Below are 8175 nucleotides of genomic sequence, written 5' to 3' on the forward strand. Positions count from 1 at the left end.
TCATTTTCTTGGGGCGCCTGGTTGGCTCAGTCATTAAGCTTCTGCCTTCAGTTCAGGTCATGATCCCAGGGTCCAGGATCAAGCCCCGCATCCAGCTCCCTGCTCCGTGGGAAGCCTGCTTCTCCTTCTCCCACTCCCCCTGCTTGTGTTCCCTCTCTTGCTGTGTCTCTCTCTGTCAAATAAATAAATAAATAAAATCTTTAAATAAAAAATAAAATAAAACTCATTTTCGTAATCTTAGCTTCACATTACCCTAACAGACCTAATTCTAGGATCATTTTTTAAGTTGTATCAATTTTAGCCTTACATTCCTTATCTATTGCCATAATAATGCTGTATTAAAGAAAACCCAATAGACCTCAGTGACATATATCAATAACCATTTAGAACATGAGTCTGCAGGTGAGCATTTTAGTCTGGATTCAACTGGGCAGTTTTCCTAATTATGGCTGGGCTCACTTGCACGGATGTGTGTTGTTTGGCTGATGGCTTATTTGGATAGGCCTCATTTCAGAAACCTAGGAATGCCTGGCTCTGGTGTACTCATCTTTTATGCCCCGTTAGGTTAGTCTTGGCATATTCTCATGGTGATGCCAAAGCACAAGAATTAAGGCTGAAATGCAAAAGTGCTCTTCATGTCTCTGATAATGCCACCACCACTTACATCTCATTGGCCAATACAATGAAATGGACAAACTCAAAGTCAATGGATGAGAAAATATAGTCCCATCTCTCAATGGGAGCTTCTGCTGTCATTAGGCAAAGGATATAGAAACAGGATCTATAATCAGGAAACATACAGGAAGAAGCAGTTATCTTGTACCAAATGTGATACATAGGAGAAAGGCTGGGCTAGACTAGAATTAAACCTGTAGCCAAATTGAATTCAGAAGAAGATCAGTAGTAATCAGATATACAGGCTCATTCTCTAGCTGCAGTTGTTTTCCAGGGATGAAATATAGTGGTGTGTTTGCTTGTTTGAGCTTTTCATTAGAAAATGTAAACATAAATTTACCACATGACTCACTAATTCCACACTTTCAGAATTTATTTAGAGTTTTAAAAAATATAAACTACTCTATAATAACTGAAATCGTATTACTGGTTGCCTAGGGTGGGTGGAGGCAGTATTGACTGCATAGAGGCAAAAGGGAACTTCTGGGGTTGATGGAGATGTTCTCTACCTTAAATCTGGTGCTGGTTACATGGAGGTATATGTTTTTCAATACTCAATGAACTCTACACTTTGAATTAGTACAGTTTATTGTACACTTTGAAAACTGACAAAAAATTTCTCTCTACCCCCCCCTTTCTATTTTTCTTTCTCTTTCTCCTGAGAAAAACATTGATATATGGATAAGATTACCTCCTAACTGAAGGTAGCTCTGTGACTTGAACATCCAGGTATTAGAAACAACCCAGTCAGCAGGAAAGTAGTCACAATAGGAAGTACTCTCTAGCCCATGAAAAATTTCACCCTCATGTAAAGACATGGCTGTGTATGCATGTGTGTGTTAACAAAAGACATGTTATCTATCTTCAGCCTTTTTTTTTCTGATTGCAAAATTGTTCACTAAAAAATCTAATAAGATATTGAAGACTATCAAGGAAATATATACTGTATCATCAGAAATTCCATCACAGAGAGATGGTCAGTGTCAAAGTTCAGGTTTATATACTTGCAGATTTTTATTTTATTCAAATACATGTCCACATACTGTTTAAAAATGGTTCTTCTAGTGAGCTAAACTGTATTTCATTTATTTATTTATTTATTTTAATTTGCAAACCTTGAAAACTTTTATTTCCTAGGATGTTTGACTAAATATTTGTTCCCCCTTTTTGGGAAAAATTGATCAGAGAAAGGGGATGGGTGAAATAGGTGATGGAGATTAAGGAGGACACTTGTGATGAGCACTGGGTGTTGTATGTACTAAATTCTACACCTGAAACTAATATTACACTGTATGTTAACTAACTGGAATTTATTTTATTATTATTATTTTTTTATTAGGGATCTAAATAATCTTTGTAAATTAGTTTAAAGGAACATATTTTCAATTTTTAAATTCAGTTATTTTTCTGATTACAAAAGTATTACATGTGCAGAAAATATTAGAAACATCTATAAGATAAAAAGACTGTATTATCATGTCCTCTCCATCACTGCTTCCTTTTAAGCAGATTTGCCTATAGTCTTCCAAATATCTTCCATTTTATATTCTATGCCAGTAGGAACACCATTTTCTTTACTCAATACATGGATATTTAGGTAGATGTTAGAGATAGATAAGTAGATAATGATACCAATATTTATCATCTTTTGCTAAACAGTAGAATATCTTAGTGTGAGCTATAAGCTTTGGAAAGTCTTCCTTGAGGCAAGTATTTCATAAAAATAAGAATAAACAAATACCTACATTGTAAAAAAGTCTAAACTCTTTTTTTTTTTAAAGATTTTATTTATTTATTTGAGACAGAGAGAATGAGAGAGAGAGAGAGCACATGAGAGGGGGGAGGGTCAGAGGGAGAAGCAGGCTCCCTGCCGAGCAGGAAGCCCGATGTGGGACTCGATCCAGGGACTCCAGGATCATGACCTGAGCCGAAGGCAGTCGCTTAACCAACTGAGCCACCCAGGCGCCCAAAAAAGTCTAAACTCTTAAAAATACATAATAACTTCGCAACTTTCCTTCTCTAGATGAATGAACAGCCTTGTCAAACTTCGATTAAAAATATTTCAAAATCTATTCAGATGACACTAATTTACAGATTAAATTGTAACTATACAAGTTACAACTATACAAATTTATAATATAATTTATAACTATACATTTTGCAATTTATAACTATACAGGTTTTCTCATGTTCTTCAGCAAAGTTTCATAGTTATCTTCAATCAGAGGTCTTGCCCTTTGGGAGTGTTATAAGTATACAATAAAAATGGCAACGAGTGCCTGAAAATCATGAAATTTCCACAGATTTCTAAAGAAAAATGTAAATTTTAGGCTTGTTTTACTTGGTCCAATTCTATCATATGTCCAAAAATACAAAAACCTATTCTCATGTGGAGGGCCATCTCTGAATTCCTCCTTGAACAAATAAATAATTTACAAACCTTTGCATCCATAAAGAAACCTTTAGGGCACTTTGCAAGAAACAACAAAAGTTGTACAAAACATTTGTACTTGATAAAAAAGCCTCATACACTAATTTTATTTTTATTTGGATGGAATTCTAAAAATTCCAATGTGAATCCTCACCCTTTTACAGACCATTTCCTCAGTGGAACACATACTCCTGCCTACAGTGCAACAGGCAAACTTTTATTGAACGATGTTTCCTTACCCCTTAAATCCCCATAAAACCACATTAGATGAGACTTCCATAAAGACCCTGTAATTGTAATTATTTCAGTAATGGTGTATTGGATTAAAATGGTAAGAGTATTTTCCATAATTATCAAACTTCAGGTAAATGTTACTAGGCAAGTAATTGTTTCATCACTTATAGAGACCCCTTAATTGTGCTCAAAGCAAGGTACTGCTCATGCTTCCAGGGAGCTTTTCCACTATTCATTACATTATCTTTAGTCATTTAAAAATCTGAAAAGAAAGAAGAAATCCATAAAGAAGAAATGAATAGATCTATGGTCTAGTGCCAAAATAGAATAGTATGCATCCATCAAAAAGAATGAGTTAGGTCTAAATATATTACCATAGATTGGGAAAAAATAAATTTTTTTAAAAATTGCAAAATTTTTATAATAAAATAACTTAACACTTTCTTTTATGTGGCAAATGATATTAATTTTTTTCTATTAAGATATAACTACAAATACATGTATAGAAGGGTATGCACAAATCTAATGAAAGAGTTACAAATAAAGGCAGTTGACTAGAATGGATGCAAGTAGTGAATTGGGACATTATTATTATATAATATTGTAAATTTTCAGAAGTCATTTCTGTTTTATATATGCAATTAAATGTTAACTCTTAAAAGATGATAAAAATACACAAATTATCAATATCACGAGTGAAACTGTGCATATAATTATAGAGTCTAAAGTCATAAAAAGGATAATAAGATGACTTTAACCCTAACAAGCAAAGAGCTTGGAAGTCATCACTCCCATTCTCACAATAAGAAAAAACTGGACAACTGAAAATCAATAATTTTCCTTGACTTATCAGATAACTGGTGTCATAGGGCAAGACATCATACTGAAATCTGGGAAAAAGGCATATTCTGAGATATATAACATCTGAGATAAGCTTACTTGGAACAGAAGCCGCTGGATGCCATAATTAGTAAAACCACTTATTTACCAGTAAATTTAATGAATTGCTGGAGGCTGAATGTGGGCTAACATGAGAGTAAGGAACTCCTTGGGGCTGCAATCATAGAAGGTTCCACACATTTTCATGAACTTTTCTTTCATGAACCCTACCAGGTTCCCTATCATGTTCTCATGTGTAGAGACTTATCTCTAGCAGCCAGAAGGGAAGAGTAACAACTGTGAAACATCCCAGGCTCTTCTCCATAACATAAACCTATTTTCTAGCAGAAAGACTCACCAGAGTGAATTGAAAGTTTATCCCACCTGGGGGAAGGGAATTCTACTCCATTCTAGCCCTCTTCAGCCTTTCTGTCTTTGTGTTTCACCTAATGGGAAGAAAAACATAGTCAGTAGAAGACAGGGTTTTAAGGAAATAGATTGGGGCCCCTGAGCCAAGGAAGACAGCAGGAACAAAGGCAGAAAAAAGCTATATCCCTGGAGGAAAGACAGAAACACTTGTCATAACTCTGAGACACAGGCCCACTAAAAGAATGAGACTCTATCATGAGATTATAGAATGCCCTACCATCACAGCAACACTTTTAAAAGACACAAACTACTAAAATTCACTTGAGGAGAAATGGATAAACCTAGTAGTCCTATATCTATTTAAAAACGGAATTACTGGGCGCCTGGGTGGCTCAGTTGGTTAAGCGACTGCCTTCGGCTCAAGTCATGATCCTGGAGTCCCGGGATTGAGTCCCGCATCGGGCTCCCTGCTCAGCGGGGAGTCTGCTTCTCCCTCTGACCCTCCCCCCTCTCATGTGCTCTCTCTCTCTCTCAAATAAATAAATAAATAAATCTTTAAAAAAAATAAAAAAAATAAAAACGGAATTACTTGTTAAAAACCCTTAAAAAAGAGAAATCACCATTCAGATGGTTTTACTGGTAAATTCTACCAAACCTTTAAGAAAGAAATAATACTGATTTTTCACAGTCAATTCCAGAAAATAGAAGAAGAGGGAATACTTTTCAACATATCTTATAAATTGAGTTTCACCTTAATATCAAAAATAAAGACATTTAAAGAAAAATACTGCAGACCAGTATCTCATGAGATAGACACAAAAATCACTAACAACAGATTAGTAATTAAATCTAACAATATATTAAAAGGATAATATGCCATAACTAAGGGGGATTCATTCCAGGAATGCAAAGCAGGTTTCACATTTGTAAGTCAGTCAATGTAATGCATTAAGATTGAGAAAAAAAGCACATGATTATTTTAGTAGATGCAGAAAAAGCATTTGAACAAAACACAACACTCCCAAAACCAGGAATAGAGGGAATTTCCTCATGTTAATATATATATATATGTCTTGGTGTGTGTATGTATATGTGTGTGTGTGTGTATACACCCTTATACACACATATATACACCCTTCTATTATATATTATATATATATATTTTTTTTTTTTCTTTTGAGAGAGAGAGAGGTGGAGAGGGGCAGGGGGAGAGGGAGAAAGAGTCTTAAGTAGACTCCATGCTGAGCGCAGGGCTCCTTGCAGGGCTCAATGTGGGGCTCGATCTCACAACTCTGAGATCACAACCTGAGCCAAAACCAAGAGTCAAATGCTTAACCAACTGCGCCACTCAGGTGCCCCACTACTGGAGTTTTTAAAAATATACTTTTATTTAAAAATAAAAATTTTAGGGGAAGCTGGGTGGCTCAGCCAGTTCAGCGTCTAATTCTTGGTTTCAGCTCAGGTCATGATCTCAGCATCATGAGATTGAACCCCGAGTCAGGCTCCATGCTCAGTGTAGAGTCTGTTTAAGACTCTCTCTTCCACTCCTTCTGTTCCTCCCCACTGTGCTCCCCTCTCTCTCTCTCAAATCAATCTTAAAAGAAAACTCCAATAGCTAACATTATATTTAACAGAAGGAGACTGAAGTCTTTTCCCCAAAGACTGGGAACAAGACAAGAATGTTTTCTCTCACCACTCATATTCAAATCATACTGGAAGTCCTAGGAAAATAAGATAAGAAGAAAAATTAAAATTGTGCAGACTGGAAAGGAAGAAAACTGTCCTTATTTGCAGATAACATGAATGTCTATGTAGAAAACCGAAAGAATCTACAAAAGACTCCTGGAACTATTCATGTATAGCAACAATCACTGCTTACAAGTCAATATACAAAAGTCAACTGCTTTCTTATCTACTAGCAATGAACAATTACACCATGAAATTTGAAAAAATAATCATTTGCAATAGCACTCAAAAATTAAAAATGTATATATTTTTGAAAAATATGTATATGATTTATATGTGGAAAAGTACAAAATACTGATGAAAGAAATCAAAGAGATAAATAAATGGAAAGATATTTCATATTTATGGATTGGAAGCCTCAATACTGTTAAGAAGTCAATTCTTTCCATTTTGATCCACAGATTCAAAGCAGGAAGTGAAGGCTAGAATAAACCATGTGATTATGTATCAGAATTGGAAACATCAGCACAAACTCATGTTTAGCTAAATATACAGATGGATGAGTATAGAAATAACTATAGATATATGTGTATACTTGGGTTAGCATATACACATATATTTCTAAGCCCTGACTGCTGAGAAGGCCTAGAAGGAATGACAATCCAGTAATATGAGTACATCCAACATCACTATCTTTACTTCTAATGTCACTCTTTAATAAAAGAAACCAAGAGTCCTTAGAGAAATGGCTGATTGAGGGGGTGGGGCAGGGTGCCAAAAAGTTAAAAAGTGCTCAAAAACAAACCTATGGGGATATATCAAAGGAACACAAGAGCCAACTGAAAGAAGTCCCAATGGCCAAATCTGGAACTATTTAAGTAACAATATTAAGGATTAATATATAGGTACAGTAATCTAGACAATGTGATGTTGGTGGAGCGATCTGTGGAACAGAATAAAGAATCCGGAAATAGATTCATACAAATATGCCCAACTGATTGCTGACAAAGGTGCAAAAAAATTTCAATGGAAAGATGTCTTCTCAACAAATGATGCTGGAGCAATTGGACATACAGATGCAACAACAACAACAAAACCCTTCAAACTAAAACTCATACCTTATACACAAATTAACTCAATGTAAAATGTAGAACTACAAAACCTTTAAAAAACAGGAGAATGTTTTTGGGATATAGGGCTGGGCAAATAGGTCTTAGACTAGGCACCAAAAGCAAAGGAAAAATTAATTAGGAGGACCTAATAAAATTTTAAAACTATCACTCTGCAAAAGACCCTGTTGAGAAGATGAAATATAAGCTACAGACAGGGATAAATTATTTGCAACCTCATATTCAACAAAGGACTAATATCAAGACTATATAGAAAACCTTTAAAACAGCAAATACACAAAAAGTACAATTAGAAAATTGGCAAAAGACATGAAGAGATGTTTCACCAAAAAGGATGTCCAGATGGCAAATAAGCACTTGAAAAGATGTTGAACATCACTGGCCATTAGGGAAATGCAAATTAAAACCATGATGCGCTATTCCTACACATCTATCAGTATAGCTAAAACAAAAAAATAGTGACATCATGAGATACTGGTGATAAGGCAGAGAAACTTCATCACTGAGACATTGCTAGTGGGAATGTTAAGTGGTTCAGCCACTATGGAAGACAATTTGGCAGTTTCTTATCAAACTAAACATGCAACTGCCATATGATCCAGTAATTGTACTCCTAAGCATTTATCTCACAGAAATGGAAATCTAAGTTTACACAAAAACTTGTACATCAATGTTCACTATTTTATTTGTAATAGCCTCAAACTGGAAACAACCCAGATGTCCCTTTGTGGGTGAATGGTTAAACAAACTGATACTATTCAGTAATAAATA

This window comes from Phoca vitulina, unplaced genomic scaffold (genome assembly GCF_004348235.1).
Source record: "Phoca vitulina isolate PV1807 unplaced genomic scaffold, GSC_HSeal_1.0 scaffold69, whole genome shotgun sequence".
Lineage (NCBI taxonomy): Eukaryota > Metazoa > Chordata > Mammalia > Carnivora > Phocidae > Phoca > Phoca vitulina.